This window comes from Mustela nivalis (assembly GCF_964662115.1).
Source record: "Mustela nivalis genome assembly, chromosome: 5".
In the NCBI taxonomy this organism is placed as follows: Eukaryota; Metazoa; Chordata; class Mammalia; order Carnivora; family Mustelidae; genus Mustela; species Mustela nivalis.
The window spans coordinates 68,404,682-68,430,460 of NC_139024.1; the positions used below are offsets into that span (position 1 = coordinate 68,404,682).

The 25,779-nt window shown below is 39.0% G+C and overlaps 2 long non-coding RNA genes across 6 annotated transcripts in view; both read right to left on the bottom strand.

The window, feature by feature from the left end:
- Nucleotides 1–25,779, bottom strand: part of LOC309865227 — a 230,850-nt gene that overhangs the window by 202,711 nt on the left and 2,360 nt on the right. For all 5 annotated transcript variants that reach the window (XR_014311985.1, XR_014311986.1, XR_014311987.1 and 2 more), the window contains exon 2: nt 9,398–9,446. This is a non-coding gene — a long non-coding RNA (uncharacterized lncRNA). The remainder of the gene's footprint in view (nt 1–9,397; nt 9,447–25,779) is intronic.
- On the bottom strand, nt 6,980–8,568 carry LOC309865229. The gene is made up of 2 exons (XR_014311991.1): nt 8,483–8,568; nt 6,980–7,159 (listed from the first exon to the last, which is right to left on the bottom strand). It is a non-coding gene; the product is annotated as an uncharacterized lncRNA (long non-coding RNA).

The following is a 25,779-nucleotide window of genomic DNA, read 5'->3' on the forward strand; positions in this document are numbered from 1 at the left end:
AAGGAGCAGAAACTGAAACTTAGCCATATTTAATCTAATATCTGAACATTTACAATAAACCAATATATCCAATTATTCTAGTCCACAACTTATAAGTAACATTCCAGGAGAATAATTAAGAGGCAAAAAAAGAACATCAAACAGGGCTATTGCTCCAACTGGACCATATTTATGCGGCATCCCTTGGGTGTCAGCGTACTCAGAACATAAGATTCAGCAGTGAAAGACACAGATACAGACCCTGCCCTCAGGAACTTACAATCAATGCAAGAGGTCCCAACATACATGTGCCAACATGCTCAACATCTCTAAGCATCAGGAAAATGCAAATGAAAACCATAATGAGTTAGCACCTTACTCCTGTCAGAATAGCTAAAATCAAAGAATTAAGGAATAACCCATGTTGGTGAGGATGTGGAGAAAAGACGTCTCTCATGCACTGCTGGTGAGAAGGTAAACTAGTGCAGTCCCTGGGGAAACCAGTATGGAGGTTCCTCAAAAAAAAAAAAGAAAAGAAAGAAAGAAAGAAATACCATACAATCAAATAATTCTACTACTGGGTATTTACCCAAAGAAAAGGAAAACATTAATTCAAAAAGATATATGCTCTCCTATGGTTATTGAGCATTATATTCACAATAGTCAAAAATTATGGAAGCAACCCAGGTGTCCATCAACAGGTGAATGGATAAGGAAGATATGGTAGATATATACCAAGGAATACTATGCAGTCATTAAAAAGGATGAGATTGTGCCATTTGTGACCACATGGATGGACCTAGAAGGCATGACACTAAATGAAACAAGTCAAGATGGAGAAAGATGAATACCATATGATTTCATTCAAATGTGGTATCTGAAAACATCAAATGAATAAATGAACAAAAAGCAGAATCAGATCTATAAATACAGAGAACAAACTGAGAGGTTGTCAGAGGGGAGGGTGGTGAAGTGTTGGGCAAAATGGGCGAAGGCAAGTGGAAGATACAGGATTCCAACTGCGGATGGAATAAGTCACGAGAGTAAAGGGCACAGCCCAAGGAATACAATCCATGGTATTGTAATAGTATCCTATGGTGACAGCAGCCACACTTGTGGTGAACACAGCATGATGCATAGACTTATCAAATCTGCATTGTGCATTGTGAAACTAATGTAACACTGTGTGTCAAGTATACTCAAATTTTAAAAATCATTTGAAAAACCCTGGAAGAGGCCTCAGGGTGTGTCTCACACACTTCACAGCTCCTCAAGCTTCATTTTGTTCCCTGAGCTAAATGCCTGGCCTCCAGCAGGTCCATAAGGATGGTCTCCTTCCTCCGTAAGGAATCATTCTCTTCACGAAGCCACAATTTGGGGGGGGGGGGCAGGATTATTGCACCAAGTTAGGGTTCAATAAATATTTTTAGGGTAAGTTAGAGGATAAATTAATTAATACCAAGAAATATAAGAGGGAGATCTGTACAGTAGAAGCTGGGTGAGAGCATTTATGGTTTGCCTTCAACAGAGGTCAGGTCTTTCTGGCTTGGCTCTGATCTCCTAAGCTTTTGAGTATATTTCTTGATGGCTCTTCTACCACCTGGGATAAAGAAATCATTTTTATGGCTGACTTAAAGTCAGCCTTACCCAAAAGTAAAAGTTTGACTTTTCTTCTTTGACTATGTAATACATGCAGCAGATAGCCCCAGCTCTTTGAAGGTAGAAGAATCTCAGTTCTGTTGCTGTGTAACCGTGGGAAAATTATAAAACTTCTCTGTGCCCAATTTTTTTTTAATCTGTAAAATATGGATAATTATATAGAAATTTTCTGAGAATTAAATGAGACAATACATGTAAAGTACCTGGCACAGTATCTGGCTTAGAGTAAGCATTCAACCAATGTTGGCATTATGATCAATACTATCATGTTTACTGTAGTATTATTATTCCACTACTGATCTATGTTTTATTGGGGAAATCAAAGTCCTGGTTAGACTGAAGAGCTTTGGTAAGAAATTCAAAAAAAGACCCAGTAATTTTTTTTTTCAGTCATTCCACAAATATTTATTCGGTTTCTGCAAGTATCTAGGTTGACCAGCTCCTGAGAGTCAAATGGGCAACTTACTAAGGGCTTAAAAGGGAGAGGGTAGAACTGAGAAAGAATAAGTGAAGCATAAGTTAATGGGACCAAACTAAAGTCCAAACCTGTATGAATTAGGATACATAAAAGGGATCAGGTGCAGAAGTGAGTGTTATATTAACCTTTAACAAAAGGAGAGCCTAAATTTGGAGAAACTTCTTACCCATGACTAGACCCTACTTAACTTAAAATGTTAAAAAAAAATTCCCCATCTTAAATGAGCATAAATCTCATCAGAGATGGTTTGTTGAGTTACTGGTCATAATAAAAACCAATTAGAATATGGTCACCTTAGCAAGAACCATCATTCAAAAATGAACTGAAGTCTACTCAGAAATGGAAGTCTACACTGAGCTAAGAATGAAAATCCAGCCTAGTAAACAACAGGAAGGATAATTTCTGAATGTGTTGAGCAATACGTGGGAAAGTAAAAGCAGCTCCTCGGACTCAAGACTTAAATCCCAGGTCGCTCCGAGCTGGTCTTACAGAGACTGAAGTGAGCAGTGTGGAAGTAGCAACGACTTACCTGAAAGTCCCCAAAGGCTTTACAGGGTCATTATTTGCTTTCCACCAACTACATATCTGGTTCCCTCAGAAAAGCTAGAGTATCCTGCTAGAAATACACAAGACTCAGGAAACTGGGTGCACAGAGTCTCTAAAGGTCTTGTGAGTTTTTCTGATGTTTTGTTTTGTTTAATCAGGCCGGAGATGAGGTGGAGCAGCAGGAAGATGCCTCGTGACCCGTTGGAACTGTGAAGACTATTTGCAAGCTAACACTTAGCACAGATGCTGGAAGAAGACAGGACATACCTGGGTCAGAGAAAATGGACTTTGCTACTCACAGCCACAGTGCTAACAGGGTATTAGCTTCTTCTGGCCCTGGGTCCCAGAATGCCAAATAACACAGCAACACAAAAAGGGTCAGGTGGCACCAGTACACTGAGTGAACATTATAGGAGAAGCAACCTGCATTTAGGGAACCTGAATCTTTTACGCTTGTCAAGTAAGCATGCCTCCCTTTTGCCCTGGACGGAGCCATTATCTCCATTTTCCAAGGCTGTTCACTTGTATAAACATTCCCAAAATGATAGAATGGAATAAAGTGAATTAGTTCCTCTGCTCACCAAACATGTGGAAATGAGACACCTATTCCAAGAATTGTCTCCCAGCATGACCTTGACACTAAGTGTGCGCATGAAAAACATGCTTAAGTGCTTGACATCTTGCTGGTTGAACAGCTTAAATGACAGTGAATATGCAAGGCCCTTTCTGGCTCAGAATGTCACCTAATCTGGACAAGCCATTATTGCAAATTTCCAAAAACATGTTCCTGAGCTTCTCAAACCACCTGCAGGTAGCTATTTCCTTCTTTTAAGGTCAGCACACATTTCTAATACTCATCTTTTACCATTTCCCAGAAGGACTTGGGGATTCACATCGTAAGAGGTCTTTGTAATATAGAATAACTCTCTTCTACTAGTTCCAGAACGGTATTCAAAAATATAGTCCGGAGTGCCTGGGTGGCTCAGGCATTTAAGCATCTGCCTTCAGCACAGGTCATGAGCCAGGGATCCTGGGATCGAGTCCAGCACTGGGCTCTCTGCTCATCAGGGAGCCTGCTTTCCCCCCCCTCTCTCTGCCTGCCTCTCTGCCTACTTGTGCTCTCTCTGTCAAATAAATAAATAAAATTTGGGAGGGGGGAGTTTAGTCTATACCTATCATGGGTTTAAGGTAGGCACATGCCTCTGCCAACCAGTCCACCAAGCCTCCTAAGTAAGGTCGTCAACGCTGCATGATGATAAAGGCCTATGTTTGATGCTTATTACCTGTTGCCTTGGATCAATCACTTGTTCCTCCACCTTAATCTCTTCATTGCGAAATGGGGATAATAACACTTACTCTTCCTACCACACACCATTTGAGAAAATTAAATGGCGTAACATCTGGGAAAGCATTTCATAACCAAGAAAAAAAAGCTTTAAAGTGATTTAACATTAAAATTAGTATTTCCTCCAGCTTGCTGTGTCTCCAGGGATGCCTTCGGTGCAGACATGTGTAAACCAAGTCTGGTCATTTTCTACGCTCAGGACCTGAGTCACTATCGTGCATCAAGCGTTATTGAATGCCAAGGAGATACCTCTTTACCATCAAGGACTTGGGGAGATGCTGTGGGGTCAAATAGGGAGCAGGAAGGAGGGAACACACTGTTATTTCTAGGTCAGAAGCCTTTTCCAGATATATAAAATAGCCAAAACTGTATAATACCAAACAATGGGTTTGCAAATCAGTGAATAGCATAGAGATAAAATATATTATCACTTTTGCTTAAAATCTTCATAAATATGTCTTCGTATTGTTACCTTTTCCCAAGGCACCAATAAGACTCCTATAAGAGTATATTATTTCCGCTCCCAACAGTGTCAGGGTGGATCTACAGGCAATTCATGAAAAGTCTCAAGAAAAATAGTTTCAAAACCCAGAAAAGATGCCTTGCAGCTGGTGAAGCAGTTTTCATGGTGCAAATTATGAAGGCTTGGGTCCAAAATTCTGCTCTCTGCCTAACTGTACAGAAATGGAAAACCATACAGTCTTTTAATACAGAAAAAGAAAAAAAAAACAGCAAAAAGGAACACAGCACTGTCAAATAAAAAGTGGGAAGCAAGAACAGGAGGACAGAAGCTGGTAGGGATCTGTTACTGATGCAAACAGTTTTGAAATGAAAACCAGAATAAGAATAAAAAAGAGCTAAAACATGAAAGTATGAATACATTCTTATGACACTCTATAATTTCCTTAAGGAAAAGAGCTTGACCTGGATCAGTCCTACCCTCCAGAACCTTGTACTCTATTCTCTTTCTAGAAGTTGTCAAACATTGGCAAAGATAACCACTTAAAGGAGACAGGTTTTCCATTAAAATTAAAGCCAGCAAAATTATGTCTTCCCTGAATTCCCTTGAGTTTCAGAAGCTTTGGGTCAGCAACAAAATTTGACATATTGGAGTATGTTTCCAATTGCATCCAATTGTCTAGAAGGAAGTGATGTGTAGAGCTCCACAGCATGAACTCTCTTTCTGGATGACAGAGAGTTCAGAAGTCCACTTTGGGTATCACATGTTTTCTATGCACTAGTCTGTTTCTTCCATTCTTTTTTCTCTCTTAGCTTATTCAACCTGGTCTTCCAGTTTATTAATCCTATGTTCTGATGTGTTCACTCATTTGTTCAAAATATCTAGAGTTCTTAGTGTTATATTTTTCATTTAGAGAAGGTCAACTTGATGAATTTCTATAGATTCCAGTTCTCTCCTAAAATTATTCATCTCTTCAACTACCTTGGTACCTCCAGTGTCTTGGTCATATTACCCATAGCTACTTTAAAGTCCCTATCTGATAAGTGTAATCTCTCAATCCTTTATGGGTTTATTGTGGGGTTTTTTTTCCCCCTCTTAGGTTTTGGTTATTTGTTCCTGTGTTATGGCATGCCTTGTAATTTTTTTATTGAATATTATGGAAACTCTGAATAATATCTTTCTTCAAGGAGAGTTAAATTTTTTCCTGGAATTTAGGGAAAAAAAATTCTTGTACATCCCCTTAATAGGAAGCTCTGCTAGCTGTTGTCTATTTCAGTTTTCCCAGAGTAAAATCCCTACTCTTGGGACTTGATAGGCAGGCCACCAAAAGCCCGAGATTGTTTACCAACACCCCTCTACATTGGCAGCACTTAAAGTCAAATCTCTCCCTGAGCATCATGTGGCCACAAATATCCCTGGTCAGATACCTGGCCATCAGATGTACCTTTGTACTCAGTCTTTTGAGGTCTCTAGACTGTTTATGTGCAGGTTAATAGTTAGCAAATAAGCAGAATTTATGTGTATATATTTGGGCTACTTTTCCATGGTGTCCTCCTCTCCATAAATGCACCCCTCTATACCTAGCCACTTTGGCTGCCCCAAATTCTGACTTCTTTCTACCTAGTAGAGGACGAAGTCACTTTCTTCTTATACTTTGTTCATGATATGGACATCAAAAGAGAAGTCCAATCCCCTCCTTAAGGTTGGTAGAGCAGTAAAGATAGTCTGACATAGGAAAATGAGGCTAGCCAGGATTCATGGTATGGAGGTGGACAGCCTACTTAAAATACCATGCAATAGAAACAGCCTGATTTACTGTAGCAGACAAGGACAGGCACAGTCCAATGTGAAAGTGGCAGAAAATCAGGTGAGCACTCACTCTGGGCAGACTAGGCAATCCTCAAAGTCCTGAACTTCCACTACGAGCAAGGCATTGAGAAGGCCAAGAATCCTGACGTGAAGCCTGGCATAGCTACATGGCCCTCTGGGGTTCCACTTAATTTTCCCTGCAGAAGGAAGTCTTATTTTGTCTAGATCATGGCTAATCAATCAGACTAGATCACTGAGAGGCGTAAATCAACTCTGACTAGTTCCATGGTGAACGTGGCCATTGGTAATTATATAAGGAGATAGATTTCTATCAGGAAATCTACAATTGACCATGATCTCCTGAGGTTCTACAAGAGAGACCCCCACACCCTCATCAGTCACCCAGCCATCCAAGACCACGGGACACCAGCTCCCAGCCCATGGGAGTCGTGACTCACAGCAATAACTACATAACTAATTTAAGAGAAAATCATTCTTTTAAATAAAAATATAAAATGAATCAATTACCATGCCTTTCTAGTATACATATTATATTTTACCACGAGCAATGTGATATTTGATGACTACTATTTAAGACTGAAAGAATCAATGTTGTTAACACAATTTTTATTTTCTAGTTAAGCAGCTGTAAGAGATATGGCATTTTTTTATGTGTTTATCTATATTCCTCTCATACTTATTCGGGAAAAGACAACATGTTTATTATCTTGACATTTCCAGAGCATAGTGCCAACATGCAGTAGGTGAGCGATAGGTGAGTAATGATTTAGTCAATTAAACATTGAGATGGGTTTGTACTAATCCAAGGAAATGCCCTTTTTGCTGATATCAAGTTAAATGGACTTTCTGGTCAGGTATAGCTCTGGAATAAAAGCAGAAAAGAGAAAAAAATCGGGGTTTGTCAGGGTTCTAAGTTACAGATTCGTCGCTAGGAAGGATATAGTGTACAACCAAAAGAACAGAAGAGGAGAGGGTTTGTTCACTCCCTGGATCTGCCACTGTCTCTCTGACAGTGTGTCTTTGAGTATGGCACACAATGCCTCAGGATTCCATTCCCTCGCCTGTAAAAGGAGAGGTCTGTCCTCACTCTGCAGAGGCTGAGCTCTGCCAGGGTGCTAAGCCAAACTCTACCCCTCTCTCTTGCAAGAAACAAGTTAACTTCTTTTAGTTTCTATAGATTATATTTGTGCCATAGGTACCATGAAAAGCGGAAGACCACACGATCCCAGAAATTTTTCCAACCCTGCAAGTTTTAATTCATGTTTAACTAGATGAGGAGAAAAGAAAAAGAAAAAGAAAAAAGAAGAACCTGTCAACTTTAGGGGCACCTGGGTGGCTGAGGTGCCCCAAAAGCCTCTGCTTTTGGCTCAGGTGATGATCCCAGGGTCCTGGGATTAAGTCCCACATTGGGCTCTCTGCTCAGCAGGGAGCCTGCTTCCCCCCTCCTACCCCCGCTCCTCCGCCTGCCTCTCTGCCTACTTGTGATCTCTCTCTGTCAAATAAATAAAATTAAAAAAAAAAAAAAGCCGTCAACTTTTATAATCAGAACCAAAAATAAAACTACTTTCATGGTGCCCCAACTAAGCACTTCTAAGACAAATTCCCAAGATTTCCATAATTTTTAAACTTGCATATTTAATAAATATTTAATTCATGTCTTAAACTCATTTTCTCAGAATTCATCACATCATCTGAGAACAAATGCCACATCTAGAAGGACTTTCTTTTCAGCATAAACCTGAAGGTTCAAAGCAAAATAATTTAATTTGGTAACTAAGCTGTTAATTGCTCTGGTTTATATAGTTTTTAATAATTGAAAACATTATTCTTCAGTTTCTCATTTATTAGGCTTTACCATGTGCTAACAATACTTAGAAGAGAAATCACTGGAACACTAAGATACCCTTCTCCAGAAAGTGAATTTCTACTTGAGCTACCGTTTAGTTAGTATTTTAATTTGAGAGAATATATCTTTCCTGTTTCTTGATAATATTAATTATAAAGTAAATATAATAGTATCTAACAGTTGGGGGAGCAATTTCATAAACATCAATGCTATAATAAATACTTTAAATAAACTACATTTTGCTGAATTCTCCCCAGTGCAAAAAGTAGGTTCTACTCCATTCCCCATTTTCTAGAAAGGAAGCTGAGACACAAGCTGTCAAGTGAATGAGAGTCTCACCCAAGTGATCTGATTCCTCAGCGCATTTTTTGGAGACACTGTGATGCATTGCTACGCAACAATGTCTACTACAGGGCATCAGTACCCTGGGAATGAAAAAAACCAGGATGTTGAAAATTGCTAAAAAACAACAGCAGTAAGCTAAAATTCATTTTATGCTTTTCTGTTTATTTTTATTTTCCTCAGGATATATTATCCTACCATAAGTTAAATAAGACAGGATGAGGTAATGAGAAAAAAGAAAAAGCAATAGAGACAGAGCTCAAGTCAGGAAATGCACACTTGACATCAGATCTGCCACTGGCTATGTGGCTTTGGACCAGTCTCTAAGGATATATTCCAAGCCTGGGCACAGGGTGGGGGAGACTTTCATTTTAACTACATAAAAATTCATAAAGGCTTTAGGGAGTTACGTCAGTAGTATTATTAATCACCAAAACTGATGTGATCATTCTTATTACTAAAGGAATAACTGCCAATAAGAGTCCTGTGTTAATTTCCAGTATATTATCATAAACTGAGCTTAAAAAAACTATTCTAAGATGGTTTAAAAATGGTTTTCTTTGTTTCGTGGAATGTTCCCTATAAATAGGAGTAAAACTGTCAGTATTTCCTGTGTGACTCTTCTTTATTACTCTGCAACATTCTAAAGACAAACAGAATTAAATACACTCTAGAGAGGCCGTATTTAGAGGACAGGGCAATTAGCAAACACTTCTTAAAGTTCATTTATCTTATAGGAGAGATGCCTTGCCTTTTGTTTTTAAGAAAAAATAAATTAAAGCACATATTTTTGCTATATTTAAGTCAAATAAAAATCTAGTCTACAAACGGATATACTAAATGGTAAGATTTGGTCAGTATGTAATCATAGGTTTGAATTTCCACAGGTACAGTTCTTTTCTTGTACTTTACCTTTTTCATAGCAGGGAGTCAGGCTCTGTCTGTCCCTTCATCCTGCGACCTGAAACCAAGAGACACGGTATTAATCTTCATGACAAGCTAAAAAGAAAATCCTATTCCTAAATGTGCTATTTGTATATAAAGTAGAAATTACATTTCCCTCCTATTCCGAATTTGCCCATGTAACAATACCTGCGAACTTCTATGTATGTAGAACTTTTATAACTGTTCAGATCAAGTCAGCTTTAATAATCAACCCCATAAAATGTGTGGGTTAAATAATTCTAACATCCTTCTTAAAGGAGGTTGAGGAGGGAAGGTAGAAATTTAACCTCACTTCACATTTGTTTTTTAATTTTTGGTGAAATATATGCAGCAAGAATTAGTCCACAAAAATCAAATGAGTATAAGATCGTTATTTTTTTTTTTTAAAGAGCCATCAATTTTAATGAATTTTCATTTTGGTTTACTTTCAATTAAATGTTTTAGGTTGGTTGGTTGGTTTTTAAAGACATTCACCAAATAGTGACTCTTAGATTGTTTTACGCATTCATCTTCTAATTCAACTGTTGGTTCTCTTGACTGATAACAAGCGCCCACCTGCGTAACATCCAGACAGTTATAGAATTCACTGGGTAGTGTTCTCAATGATAATGAGTCCACTACTTTCATCCATATATAAATAGACCACATAAAGACAAGCTATTAACATAATTTTTTGATTTATATATCAATTATATATTTATATATTTTGACATATCAAAATTTATTTTGATATATAATTGATATATATTGATACAGTCTTATATATATCAAATATAGATAGATAGATACAGATATATGTATAGATCTATATGTAGATCTATCTATATATATCTATATATATATTTGAGAGAAGCATAGCTCAGAGTTTACATTTCTACAAAACTCCAGATATTCTAATCTAGAGTGAAGGGAAGAGAAATCTAACAGGGCTGACTTATTGAGTCTGGAATGTCCTATGTTACTATCCAGCCATTTTCCCCTCTTTGTGACCATCTGAGAGAATTTCCAGGCATTAGATAGAGTAGAAACTAGTTGCACACATTAGTTAGTGAAAGAATACTCCATCCCTATGCCTTTAGGATACCAGCTGACTCAAGAGTAGCTTGATCCAATCAAGCTAAATTCACACTCATTAATATGCAAAAGCACTCTGCTAAGGATGTGGAGACATTTAAGACAAGCATAAGACGGGCCTAAGTAATTTCTAGGAAAAATAATACAAATCCGGAGAAACAAAAATCTACTTGTGCTAAAAGTAATTAGCCTTCCATCGAGTTTTAAATTTTTTTAGGGGTACCTGGGTGGTTCAGTGGATTAAACGCCTGCTTTCCACTCAGGTCATGATCTCAGGGTCGTAAGATCCAGTCCCCACACTGGGCTCAGGGAGGCTTCTTCTTCTCCCTCTGTCCTTCCCTCACCCCAACTCATGACCACTCTCTCTCTCATTTATTTGAGAGAGAGAGAGAGCACGAGCAAGAAGGGGAGAGGGAGAGCGAATCTGAAGCAGACTCCATGCTGAGCATGGAGCCCAACAGGGGGCTTGACCTCACCACCATGAGATCATCACCCTGAGATCACTACCCTGAGATTAGATCCTAAGCAGAAACCAAAAGTGGACACTTAATTGACTGCTCCACCCAGGTGCCCCAAGTTTGAATTTGTTTTAACTTCTCTTCCAAATAGGTTCTGAAAACAGAATGACATCACTGCTATCAACTGATCCAAGACATTTGAGATGCCTGTATCTTCCAAATGTATAATGGCCTATGTGTTCATATAAAGTAAATAAGCGTATTGACCTTATATATAAATTCTGTTTATTCTCAAAAAGTTCTGGTGGGAACTGAAAACCACCAATCAAATAAATAAAGATATGATAGTAGATTTCACTGTTTGTTAACAAACAACATTGCCAAGTTTTTGAAAAATATTTTAAAACTATTCAGTCCATATTTCTAACCTAATGATAAAATTATCATTTGATAGACTGAAAGGGTCACCAGTAGGGTTTCAACAAGACACTAGAGGCATAATAGAAGTCCAACACCAACAAAACACGTGTATGTCCCCTCCATATGAATAGTAATGTATTAATGGTACCATATTAATGGTAAGAGAAGTTTCATTTTACATTTGGCAATTGCATTTTTGCTACTTTTCCATTTTTCTTTCTTGTTGGCTCATCTCCATTCTCCAAACTGTTGTAATTCTGGTATTCTTTGGTTTGGTTAGGTCTCTGAATACAGTATTAAAGCTGAATGCCCAGTTCCAAGCCAGAAGTCTGACAACACCATCATTAAAGATTATATTTGTTCTACAAACACTTACTCAACAAACTCCCGTCAAGAAACATTTATAAACAAAGGTGCTGGACTTGGTACACTGGGAAAGGAGGGAAAAGATTCAATTCTGCTCTTGTGGAACTCTGTCTGATAAGGGATACAGGCAATCCACTGCACAGTTAGAGAAAAGCTATGAAAGGGTAAGCCCTAAGCCCGTCTGGAACACCGAAAGGGAAAGTGGCCGGTGAACTGAGAGTTGAAGAAAGAGTAAGAGTTGGCCAGCCTTTCACAAAGGCATGAAAGCATGAAGCTCTTGCTAAAGTCATCATTAGACTACTAGACCTCATGTTAGCATGGTGTCCAGTGAGTGCACCCATTCCTGAGTGAATGGATGAATGAAAGAATTCATGAGACACCTTGGCCAACTAATATTCACTCTAGCCATGTTTGTTCCTCATTAATATAAACATTTTCAATACTTTAGAGTTATTTGATGTCCACTGTGTGTAAAACATCTTACCAGAAATCATGGAGAACCATAAAAAGAAGAAAAAAGATAATCTCTGCTCTCAAGAAAGATGCATTAGTTCAACAAATATTTATTGTGCTTTAAGTTTTCTCTATATGCTTGGTATTCTGCAGGTTGTGGGGAGAAAAAGTAATATATACTATTTATTGAAGCAAGAAGAGAAACAGACGCATTACAATTTTAGCATTACGAATTCTTAGTTTTTGAGAGCCTCTTAGTTTTACTTTATAAATCTGTAAATGTCATCTTAAAACTCTCTGATGAACTGATGAACTACTACACAGTGAAGTAACGTATATACATTCCAAAAATTAGAGGGCTCAAAATAAAATTGGTGCATTCAACGTGAGAGTAAAAGAAAGAAATTAGGATTCTGGTTTTTGCACTGCACTCCTTTCCTTACTCCTTCCAGCTCATCCCCATGTTAGCTCAGATCAAAACCCTTCTATTCTCTTCCATATATGCCACAGCATTTAGAAAGACAAGACTGTTCACACAATTCTGAAGGTCTAGAATGTCCTTGCTGCTCCTCTTTTCCTTATCCTTTAACCCAGTTTATGTTCCTGAAAAGTCACGCCAGGTTTCTCCATGTTGGTTACACTTCCCTCTTCACTCACAGGGCACTGAGAGCTCTATCCCCTCCACGTCCACTTAGTGCCTTACCACCAACCCACTGACACTCGAGCAAGAGCTCTTACACCTGATAGCATGTGATCCTATCAGAATCTATGCTTCAAGGTTCCTCAAAAGTTTTAATTTCAGAGTCATGGAATATTATACCATATTACTCCTTCAGAGTGCCCAGTGTCCTGTGGGTCCTATGTCATACAAATGTGAGATCACTTGGTTTAACTCTTGGCCTGCGTCTGATCTGCTTCTGTAAATAGATTGTGTGTGTAACCTCCTTGTAAGCAAGAACTAGGTATCTTTTAATGCCCTACTGTGTTTAAAACAATGTTAGAAATGTAGCAAATACTAATATATATATATATATATATATAATAAATTATTTATTTAGCAGAAAAACAACAAAATACTGATTGACTTTAATTTGGGTTATAGGAATAGATTTATCAGTCTGGAATAGTTTCCCACCAAGATCTTCTTAGGCCTTAGGTTTGGCAACTTTAACAACTGTATTAACTTTTTAAATTACATGAAGCAGCCAGTCAGTCAGCAACTTTTCCTAAACATTTACTAGTGTTACTACTCAATTTCATAGAGAATTATTTACCTTAATAAATTATGGCTTGAATAAAATAAACGCTGTAGTCCCTAGTATTCTAAAAAACATAAACTTACCAGCCTCAGACATTTTATTTATATAATCAGTAAATACAAAATACCCATGAACTGATATAAATATGCTATAATATAAATCACCATGTTCCAAAAACTTTAGTAATTATGTAATTTTAGCTAAATATGGAATATTTGTAGAGTATTTTAAAGTTCAACTTAGTTCCCAAATTTTACATAGGAAATTTATTCAACAGTGGATTTGTTTGCAGTTGATACTATGTGAGAAGTTATTCACAAATACTCAGAAGTCAACTTCCATGAAAAACCTGAAATTACCTAGAAACTAAAAAAAAAAAAAAAAAAAAGATAGCAATTTGCCAGTAAGTTCTGCTATGATCTTTGCTATCTTTAAGCAAACAATTTCTTTACCTTTATTATTCCAAAATTTTAGAAATTTTAGAAAGTCTTTGCTCTAAAATTCATTAAAATGTTATCATTTTCTATGTGTTCCATTATGTTGAAGAAAAAAAAAAAAGGCTGAAGAGCAAGCTCTAAACCAATACCATGACAGAATTAGAAAATGTTGTTATTACATAAGAAAATACAAATGTAAAAGTACAAATGTATCCCTTTCACACTGAGGAAGTCTGTATTTACTAGAACATTTTGTAAGTGTAATATCCAGAAAGAGTATCTATTTATCTATCTGTCTATATATAGTGACTGATAAATAAATAAATATGTGTGTGTGTGTGTCTGTGTATGTGTGTGTAATATCCAGAAACACACACACACGTATATATGTGTGGATTGAATGTTTGGGTTCAATAAGACAGTAAAATAAACTTAGAGATCAAGACCAGCATTTTTTTTTAATAGAAAGAAATCAGTTTTAACATATCAAAGGTATCACCTCTAGTAACAATAAATATTGTCTCTCTAAAATTTGTTTCACTATGTATGTGCGAGTGTAACTGTCCTGAACCAAATCTGAAATGAGCTCTTACTACAGTCAAAAGTTGATCTGATGTAAACCCACCTTATAGCTCCTCCACAGGTTGGTCGAGCAAGAGGAGCAGAGTTGTAAAGGCGTGAAATACATGAGAAAAGTGTAAGTCACTGAAACTAACTGGAGCAAAATAGGAAATGGAACACAGGGAAGAGGGCAGGAGTGGTAGGTAGTGAGACATGAAAGTGGACAAGATAGGAACCAGACACGGGACCCTCTCGTAGGGGCAATGGAAGCTGTGAGGATTTTAAGCAGGTTGAGTAAGCACTTGGCATTGATAGATTCTTCAAGCAGCAGCAAAGGGAATAAACTGAAGAAGGCAGAAGAACAGTTAACAGAAAGACAAATGCGGTGATTCAGACGAAAGTTGCTGATGGCGAAATATATTGGGAAGATAAAATGAGAAGGTGGAGTCCACAGAGCTTTGTGACTGATTAAATATAGGAGGCGAAAGAGGGGGAAAAAAGAACATCCAACTACGTACAGGCTAATATGGAGTGGTATACTGTTCCTAATCACTAAGTCTGGCAACAAATTAAAGGGAACAGATTTGGGGGTAGGGGGCATAAGTTTGCTTTTGAATATGCTTACTTTAAGATCCATGTAGGCCATTCAGATTAATGTCCTGTACACGGAACAGATGAACCCAGAAAAATGTTTCTGGTTGAGTTCCAGAGAGCAGAGAACCATCAACAATGTGGTAGTTACATAATAACACTAAGTAAGAAAAGGACCAGCGACAAAAGACGATGGGGCATCCACATCAAAGGGAAAGGCAGGGGTAAATAAGACTTCAAAGGAGATCAAAGGAAATGGTCAAAGAGAAGGAGAGAGAATGCGACCCTACGCAACACCCACAGAGAGATCAAATTATATAAGAACCGAAAAGAATCCACTGGATTTAGCAACAAAGAGGCTGTTTGGTGCCAATTTACAGCACTAGAGTCAGGAACCTTATTGCAGTAGGTCGAATGGTAACTTGAAGGTAAGTATTTGGCAATAATAAATACAGTGTGTGTGTGTGTGTGTGTGTGTGTGTGTGTGAGTGAGTGAGAGAGAGAGAGAGAGAGAAAGAATGTGTGTTTTAGGAGCTTCAGAGTAAAAAGAAAAAAAGAAGAGCTGTATACGAAGGGATGTGTAGGACAAAAGAAAGGTTGTTTTGTTTGAGAACTTTTCTTTTTTACGTAAGAGAAATGTACACATCATTACAGGCTAAGAAAAAACTACAAGGAAAAAAAAAGAAATTGAAAGACCAGAGAAAGGGAAAAGAGAGAACATGGTTACAACAGACAGAAGGAAGTGGGACCAAACAGAATTCTGTCTTTATCCTTGCTGCCCAATGGAACTTGCCACAACAACATGAAGCATTACCACACCATCTAGTATAGTAGCCGCCAGCCCTACATGGCTACTGAACACTTGAGATGCAACCAGTACAACTGAGGAACTGAATTTTAAATGTTGGCTAATTTAAATTTAAATTGCTACATGTGACCATTGGCTGTGGAACAGAACAGTGCAGCTCTACACTAAAGGAACAGATACGAAGCTGAAGACCCATCAGCCCTGGGAAGGGCACCTGAGTTGGTCTCCTGTAGGCAGGAGGGCTAGCCTGCTAAGAGGCGGGGGGCAGGGTAGGACCCTTGAGGGAAAAGGTTTGGAAGGAGGATAAAGGAAAAGATAGGAAAGAGCTGACCAGAATGAGGAAAAGCACAACGCAGCAGAACTGAGGGCCCAGCTGCGACTGGCTATCGTTCACAGCAGGCAGTATAGGAACAACTACCACAGGGGGCTGGCTTGATAAAAGGTCGGGAGGCTGAATGCCAGAGGTGCTAACAAGAGACTGTTGACATGGACAGGTAAGGAAGCAAAGCCTTGAACTCAGAAGAAAAGGAAGGCAAAGAAGAAGGAGGAGGAGGAGGAGGAAGAAGAGGAAGAGGAAGAACAAGGCGGGGGAGGAGAATGAGGAGGAGAGAAAGGAGGAGGAGTTGAAGGAGAAGGAAGAAAAGAAAAGGAAGTGGGCAAGAGATCAAGGTCTCAATTGGGTCAAACAAGGGTAAATGAGTGAGAGAGAGAGAGAAAGAGAGAAAGCAGGAGAGGATAGATGGTTTAGGACCCAGGGGATGGAGTAGTTCTAGGTAATGTAAGGGCTTGGGGCAAGTCCTGGTTGGCTCAAAAGAAGCAGGCAACAAGAACACAGAAATAAGTTTGGATGGTTGTTCTGATGAGTACCGGAAAAACCCAGGATGGTGGCAGGGGGTAGGGTTCAATGAAAGAACATAAGCCAAGTGCAAAGCCCTCAAGTTAGAAAATCAGTAAACATGCTATACTGACACACATGAAGAAATCCCCTAAGAAGAAGAATTTTTAGGACAGGGTTTCTATAGAACCCTGCACCAAACTAGAGAAAGAAAGGGAGGTCGAGGGTGGGAAATGTCTCAAATGTGGCTTATCACAAAGTCCTGAAGAAGGAGTTTCTGGGAAAAGCCGAGAGAGAGAATGAGGGCTGACCACAAAAGTTAAAAGCAAAACCAGCCATGTCCCCATCACACACAATGCATTGGGCCTGTGGGTCTCAAATAGACAGCAGCACTTCTGCCCGAGTCAGCATACACAGCCTGCGACCTGCTTAATGCCAAGTCAACACACCTTCACCTCAGACTGACAAGGGCTCACACTGACATACTTCCCCTCAAATTCCAGCCCCTGTGCTCAAGTTCGTGCCCCAAAGCAGGCATAATTATAACAGCAGAATGAAGCACCCCAAACAGCGACCCTAATTTTGTGGTAAAAGCAGTGTGCTAGGCTGAGAACATCTTCAACAAGCACATCAATGAATAATACATGCAGTATGATTCTGGTTCCTAAAAGAAGCAACCCTGGGAGAAATAAAACAAGAAGAAACCAGAGAGGGAGAAAACTATAAGAGAAACAAACTGAGGGTGGCTGGAGGGGAGGTGGTGGGGGTGATGAGAGAACTGCATGACGGGCATGAAGGAGGGCACGTGATGGAGCGAGCACTGGGTCTTATAGGCAACTGATGAACCACTGACCTCTACCTCTCTGAAATTAATAATACTGTTAATTAATTGAATTTAAATAAAAAAGGAACCCTCCCCTCCTCAAAACAAACAAACAAACAAAAAAAAACAACCCAGAAGAAGAAGGAAGAGGGCTGACCTCCTAACAAGAAAGGTTCATGCTGGTATCATAAACAACCTGCCCGACCTAGACGTTTCTCCATTTAGCTTCCCTAGGACTTCGTGGTGCTTCACTTTTCCTCAAAGAGGCAGAGGAAGTAACCGCATTTGGGGCCACTACGATTACAAAATCAGGTCACAATTTTTGCAGCTATTAAGTACATTTGCATTATCAAAAGATATTCATTTTCTACTTGTGCTATTCTGTTTTGGAGTTATCTAGCTATTGAATTTCATGGGTTTAAATGTCCCCATATGTACCGGGGGGGGGCGGGTATCAGTGTCATCCACGTTGTTAAGCCATGTCACGTTCTTGTATCCAAGTCATTCTCATCCTCATTTTACATCTTAACAGTTACTCTGGTTCTTTCTCTCCTTCTCCCTCTTTCATTTTATGACTTGTCAAAAACTAGAAACTTAAAATTTCTCCTCTCTCCTATTGTGCCAATAATGCCCACATGCACACACTCACACACTCACACACGCATTCCCCTCTCCATGTCACAGAGAGACATTTTCTAGGCACTGTTTTTACAACGATCACAAAATTATTAAACCTAATATGGAACAGTGGCCTAATTTATTATTTTATCATTAATATTTCTATTTTCTCAAGGGTATTAATATCATCTGTTTAGCTGTTTTAGATATGGCCATTCATTCCTAATAATTGGTATCGAATTCCTTAAAACAGTATTATTTGCTTCTTTCAAGAACTTATACTCCCCCCTGTGGCAATTTGATGGAAAAAAGAAAAAAAAAAGAAAGAAGGAAACGGAAAATGGGATACTAAGGACAGAATCACAATTCATAAATCATTCACAAGTGACATAACAATGGTATGTGTCTTGCTAGCAAAAAGCTGTCAACAGAAAGTCACAGCATTCTTTTCATCCTGTGTAATCTGCATAATACATGACCCCAAAACCTACTGGGCTAAGGGCTAATTTTTGCCAAATGCTAAGGCAGAAATTCAGTATCTGAAAATATTTAGATATGAGCTAAAAGGAAATTTTTATTTTACTTTAGCATACATTTTTTGAGTGGTTACTCTGTGACAAGCACTGTGCTGGGTACTTTACAAGACTTTTGGTATTTAATCCTTACACATTATCACATCAATCTTATGCGATGGGTATTGCTAGTATCTCCAAGTTGAAAGGAGCCAGCTAAGGCTTAAGTAATATTCCTGATGGGTGTCACACACTTAATAAAAACAGTGAAATAATAAAACAAAGAGGAAGGAAGGAAAAGAGAGAGGCAGGAAGGGAGGGAGGGAAGGAAGGAAGGAAGGTAGGAGAAAGAAGAGTAAAAAGGCAAGGCGGGGCAAAGCAAGGCAAGGCAGAAAGATAGAAAGAAAGAAAACACAGAAGGAAAGAAGGAGGGAAGAACTCTCTCCTGAAATAGTCAAAAAGAGATACAAAGTATAGCAAATTCTATATTTAGGCCAATTCTATACTACTGCTATTAACAAAACATTAGAAATCAAGGTAACAAAAAGTTGGTCTAGCTAAATCCAAAACAGTGGCTAGTTTTATGAAATGCCTTAAACTACAGAATTAACTTAAAGTAATAAAATGTCATTCTAGAATATCAAACTCAAACTGTTGAGAATCTTGTTTAATGAAATATGAATCAAGCTTATTTTGTCAGACTTCATTCTTGAGATCTTGAAAATGTAAACAACTATTTTTTTTTTTAAGATTTCACCTATTTATTTGACAGACAAAGAGATCACAAGTAGGCAGAGAAGCAGGCAGAGAGAAAGAGGGAAGCAGGCTCCCTGCTGAACAGAGAGCCCCATGTGGGGCTCGATCCCAGGACCCTGGGATCATGACCTGAGCTGAAGGCAGAGGCTTTAACCCACTGAGCCACCCAGGCGCCCCACAACTATTTTTTTTTTTATGAACTATCATCAATGTCCTTTTTCACCTTTGCTTTTCCAGGCCCAGCCTGATTGAACATTGGGCTGTGTGCTAACACAGTATTTCCCTACCACCACCACTGCCAGGAAAGGTGAGAAGTCCCAAGTGAAGTGACCCTCCGAGTGCTTCTCTAAAAGGAGGTCAGGTGAGACACCGGCCAATGCATTTGGGACACAGGAGCTGCTTTGGGTCACCTGCCCTCACATTACTCTAACAGTCCAGTTATTGTAGACAAAGAAGGTTCCAGATTGCCCTTCATACTCAACACAAAGTCATTTTATTTTCCCTTCTTAAAAAATTGGATGGGATGCAGGAGAAATATAGGAGTTTGGAGTTCCTGAGCCCTCTTTAGATTTAAACCAGGCATCTGCTGAATGAGGTGAGAACATCAGAGAGGCAGAAGAGGCAATACCACACTGTACAACCCCCCCAACCCCCCACCAACACACACACACCTTGGCAGCTCCTTCAGAAGCTAGCTGGGGAAAAAATCTGCTTGACTGGTGAGGGAGAGGCCTGCCTGGAAAGCAGTCAAAGCCAACAGGGGATACTGTGGCTGTGGCAGTGCCCAGCCCTACTGCGAAGTAAAATTGGTTCAAAGTCTAGCTGAAGCTGGACCGGAAGTTTGCTTGCTCACCTACAGAGCCGAAAACACCCGAGTGTCGAAAATCAACCATATATGGAAGTGGCAGGGCAAAGCCCATGAGCAAGAAGAATAAACAGAGAATGGTCCGAAATGATGAAAATCACCACAAAAGATTCACTTGGACAAAATCAACTTTCATCATCTCTCTGTGAGAAATAGCTTAGTGGTGCAATATTTCCAGACATTAGCAAGTCTATGGTTATATGAAACTTTTTCCTATAGTTGTTAATTTTCACATACATGCATGGGTCAATAAGAAAAGTCCCTCATCATAAACCTGCCATTCCTGGATAATACTCTTAACCACGGCTCTGGGTAGTTATGACACAGATCTCAGTCCATTCACAACATGAAATTGTCATAATTCAAGTCACATTATTTCACTGTGAAAGGAGAGAAGGGAAAAGTGAACTACAAACTGTATTCAGGCTCAGGAAAGTGCATTTTCACTGAAGAGGAAGTTCACAGAATAAGCGTTATGTTACCAGCATGCCGGACCATGTCTATCAAGGGATACTCGGGAAAAATCGATGTTAAGGATGGATGTTGCTTCAGTGCCAATGGCCTGAGGCTCTATCACGATATTTCATCATAAGGGTCACTCCTCAGTGAATGATGCCCTCTTTAAAGAAGACTGTCACAATGCCTGTGGTTGGTCTGAGACTTAGTCTAAATAAGATTGCACTGAGTTAGAGACTGAACGTTTTCAGTGTGGGCTGACGCAGATGTCACCCTGGTACACCCATCATCATGGTTCATTTTTCCCTTTCCAGTTACATCAGTTCATCAGCAGATCGCAAGCAACACATCTGTCTATGCAGCAAAAATCACAGAAGTCTTAACTGCCAAAACACACACACACACACACACACACACCCCTTCGTCTAAGCCAAAGTTCTCTCCTCAGGCAGATCATAATCATTTATGCTTCTTCTTCATCCTTATCTCAGTCCACAGCATAATACTGACTCTGCCAATTAGCCCACAGTGTTTTATTTTATATGCTTTCTAGGGTGTGTGCCTTAAAAGTTTAAGAAAATTAGAGATAACTACCTTTAGAACACACAGCCTTCAGAGATCCCTGTATCTAAATGTGACAAAAAGAAGCAGGAGAGTTTAGAAGAAGATTCAAGGGTGTTCCTGTCCCAAGAACTGAATTCAAATTTACATATGCCTGCTCCACCTCTGACCAAGCTTGTGTTATGTCCCGTAGCCTTCTTGGACCTCGATTTTCTCACCTGTAAAATGGGGAGACTAATACCTCACAGAGTTGTTAAGAAGCTCAAGTGACACAGTGTATGTGAGAAGGTTTTTTAAATTTAAAATCTCTACATAAATGGAAGGTGACACAGCCATACAGGGTATCCATTCCAGGCATGCACACAAAGACCCAAGTAGCATTCTTGTTAAATTGATCTGACAAAATCGGCATTGTACATTCCACTGTCAAATTAAACAGTGCATTATTTCACTTTTACTTCAAATCTGATGAAGAGCTTAGAGTGGGCTTTTCTTCTTCACATGTGGTATAAGCTCTGACTTAGAAGATAAGATACCTTCTCAGAAAGCTTTATCCCTGTGTTCAGATTTTCATAAATGATTCTCAAAGGCATAGTTACTTAAAAATCCCCACATAGAAAAACATCTTAGAAACTCTTTGGACAATTTGAACAACGGTATTCAGCAACCTAGAATGTACTGGCTACCAGTTTCTATTTAATTTGAAAACTTCCTTGTCAGTATCGTGGTGCCATGGTTCACATTTCAAAATGAAATGGAAAAAAATGTCTATTCAAATATATGGAGGGTGAAAAATGTCTGTGGCATTATGTAAAAGCAAAACAATTAGTTTCTGAGAAACAAAGAAAACATCATGGACAAAGACACTGACAAATTGGTTCTTTCTTTAACACTTACACACTGTAGTCTTACCTAAGGACGAGCGGTAGCTCACATGCTTTTCACTGAAGAAAGGACTACTTGGACCTCCCTTTCCTCATGAAAAAGAAAATGGAAGGAAAATGATAAAATGGAAAGAGAGCGGATGCCATCATGTGACTAAAATAAGTTGAGTGTATAATTTCTTCTTATGTATCCTGAAAACTATGATTAAAAGAGAAACTTACCGTGATATTTCTCCCATATAGACAACATGTAAGGGTATACGATAAATAAATAAAAAAGTTTCCTTTGTGAAGTAACCCTATCAATTCTGAGCATCTAATCTAAAAAATAAAGAAGTAGTATTTGCTTTTGTGTGAACTCTTATAGAGATCTAATCTTTTAAAATTCTTGCAAGATTGAATGGTGTCATAAAGTCAGATTGATAGGCTTTTAAAATCAAGGCTCAATTGGGCTTAGTCTTAAAGGCAAGGAAGAACCACTGAAAAATTGAAGAAAATGGTAAATTTAAAATCTTAATACATTATGTAAAAGTACTTTCATAAATGTGGTGCCTGGGGCTGAAAACTCGCCTTGAGCACACAGGAGATTTGAGCTCTGAGAGGACTGGTACCTTTCCTGAGCTTTTATGGCTGACAGACAACAGGTATGGAGCACGTGTCTCCAGCCTTCTAGCCAGTTCTCTGGCCCTACCTAATGGTTTTTTTAAAAAACGTTCTCCACCAGGGGGAGGCCTGGCTGTCTCAGCAGGAAGAGCTTGGGACTCAAGATTGTGAGTTCCAGCACCATTTGGGTGGTAGAGATTATTTAAATAAATAATGAAAAAAAAAAAATACTCAGGAAGCCCTGAAGTTGCAAGAAGGTGCTTAGGCTTGTTGGTAGGGGACGGGGAACACATTTCAAAAGGTGAGCTGATGGGGCCTGTCTTAGTTTGCCCCACCTCCCCCATACCCCAGCAGAATCTCTAGGGACATATTCATATCACATGTCTATTATACACTTGTCCTCTCAAAAATCTATCCCTTCCCATTCTCTCATTCTTTGGAATAAGTTATCTAGTCTCAATGTTCTGTTCCTCCTAAACCTATTGATTTGGTTTCCCCAAATCACACATTTGAAAGCACAGATACCTCCCTTCTTTTTCATTCCCTCTTACCACCTCAAGTATCTCCAAAGAGGCTCTTCCCATTTAGGCTGATAAAACCAAGGGCTGTAAAGACTCAGGGTTGCTAAACTAGTAAATTCGAGTTGCTAATATGTCAGGAAAAGTATTAGACACCCAGCTCTCCCTGTAGTAGCATCCACGAATCATCTCAGATTAAGGTGAGCAGACTAGAAGCAGCACAGGGTTTTAATTAAACTTTAAAAAATTAAATTAAATTAAGCGAGACAATTAGTAAACTGAAGAAAATGTCACTAAAAAAAATTCCTTTCCTTTCTCACTCTGACCTTCAGCTGCATCTACAAACAAGTAAATGAACAGGCAAACACAAACACAGACCACATGGAACAGCCTTGACTACCTCCTGGACAAACACCTTTGCATCAGAAAATATCCCAAGAAAGTCAGAGAACTAATTATAAGGAGGAAAGAGCAGGGAGGAAATGAATGTAATTTAGATAGTAAACATCTGCACTTCTTTCCCACCTCTGAACTCCCAGGGAGTACGCCCTCTCTTTAACCTTCATCTTAAGCAAATATAAGGCAATGTAAACCAAGCCAGGGTCTCTGAAGATTTAGGATAATATTTATAACTATTTTCCCAAAAGCCATCTGGCATATCATTTTTCGGAGTGGAATTCATTTACCTGATTGAATCTGAGGCATGCTAGAAACATCCGAAGCCCACTCCCAACCCCAACATAACGACAAATGGCTCCCTGTCCAGATGCCCTTATACGGCCAGACTTCCTATAAATCTGACAGCCCAGTGTATGCATTGCGTATGGGTCTTGGCACTGGGTCACATTCCTCTGGTATGTTTCCCTGGGAGCTCTGATTTCCGCTTTGAGGGTTGGCACAGACTCCTACTTGCTCTTATAAGAAAATGTCTATGACTGAAAGTTGAAAATGTGCAAGATTCCTTCTTTAAGTACACAAACACTCCAAAGTCTGGCCACTTTCCTGTCGTCCTGCCAGGTTTTCTCTCTGTCTGATACCTGATCAAATAACCTTTTTTTAGGGGGGTAAAAAAACAACAAAAAAACATAAGAGAAGGAATGTAGTACATCTTACAAGACTTAACCAAACGACCTGTACAAGTGATGCCTGAGTAGACACACACATACCTTATATAGCTCTGTAAACAGGCCTTAGTGGCCAGCTTCATGAATTCCTCTTTAAAAAAAAAAAAAACTCTCTGAAAAGCATTTGCTAGATAAACACTTGCTTACAAGACAAAATTAGAGCATCTTAACCATTTTGCACACAAATTCAAAGACCTTTTTCTCCCAATTCTAACCTGCTGTCAATCAGAAGGGTTAGGATAAATCAGAGTTGGACAAAGTTATAAGAAGCCACTATTTCCACTTTACCGCCCAGGTGCACACAAACATTTGCTGAGTCATTTATAATAGTGCAAGAATTCAGATCCCATGGCATGAGTTAAGGATGGAGTGTCAGCCTTTCCCTTTGAATTTCCTGGCACTTGAGGGTCCCCCTAACACAATACAAACATACTTTTGAGTTTGTGAATGTCTTGGTATCTTCTCATTCTCTCTCTGTCTCTCCTTGCATGTGGATGTGTTTCCCTGTGTTTCTGTCTCTTTCTGTCACTTCCTTAATAATTATCTTTTATTTTAAACTCTTCAAAGGAATTTTGATCATAAAGTCTCACTCTAACCTTATAATGCCCAACATTATTTTTCCTATTCTGAGATTCCATGTTCTATATATTTCAGTATATTTTCTCTTAGCCAATACTAAAACCATCCATGTGGAGCTAACTATGGACTCTTTGAGACTTTGAGGAACCATGTGAATTTTATAGTAAAACCATATTCTTTTTAGAATGTCTTATTGTTTTTAACAACACAGCAGAATGGTGGTATCCGTGCTACATTTGTGGAAGAAAAGGAAATCAAGAAAAATGGTGGGGGGCGGGAGACACACCAACTCCCTAAGAATTTTAATCCAATTAACCATCATTAAATCCTGGGAAATAAAACATTCTCATTATCCTAATAATGTCAGCTTGGAAATATGGTTCTTACTTCCTTAAGATTTGTGAATGGTAGTTCTAAGAATATAAACCAGGTCACCTAACTGTAAGCCAGTCCAGCAATTTATCCCTTCCATGAATGAAAGTCTCCACTCTCCTGTACATGAGGCTATTGGTGGTGGCTCTCAGACTCTCCAGAGCATTCAAAAATTCCCAACCATTCTCCCATCTACCTCACCCCCGCAAGCCACGAGAGATCACCACCAAGCCCACATCCCACCTTAGGTGAGGCTCCAACTTCACATCCCTACCCTTCCCCAACTACCACACCTTCCCAACCATTAGTGGCAGACATAATTCGGGGTTTAGGTCTTGAAAGATTTCACTGTGGCTTCCCACATATTTTGGACTTTTAAAATCATCCACGAGGGAAGAAGAAGTTGGGGGCCAAGT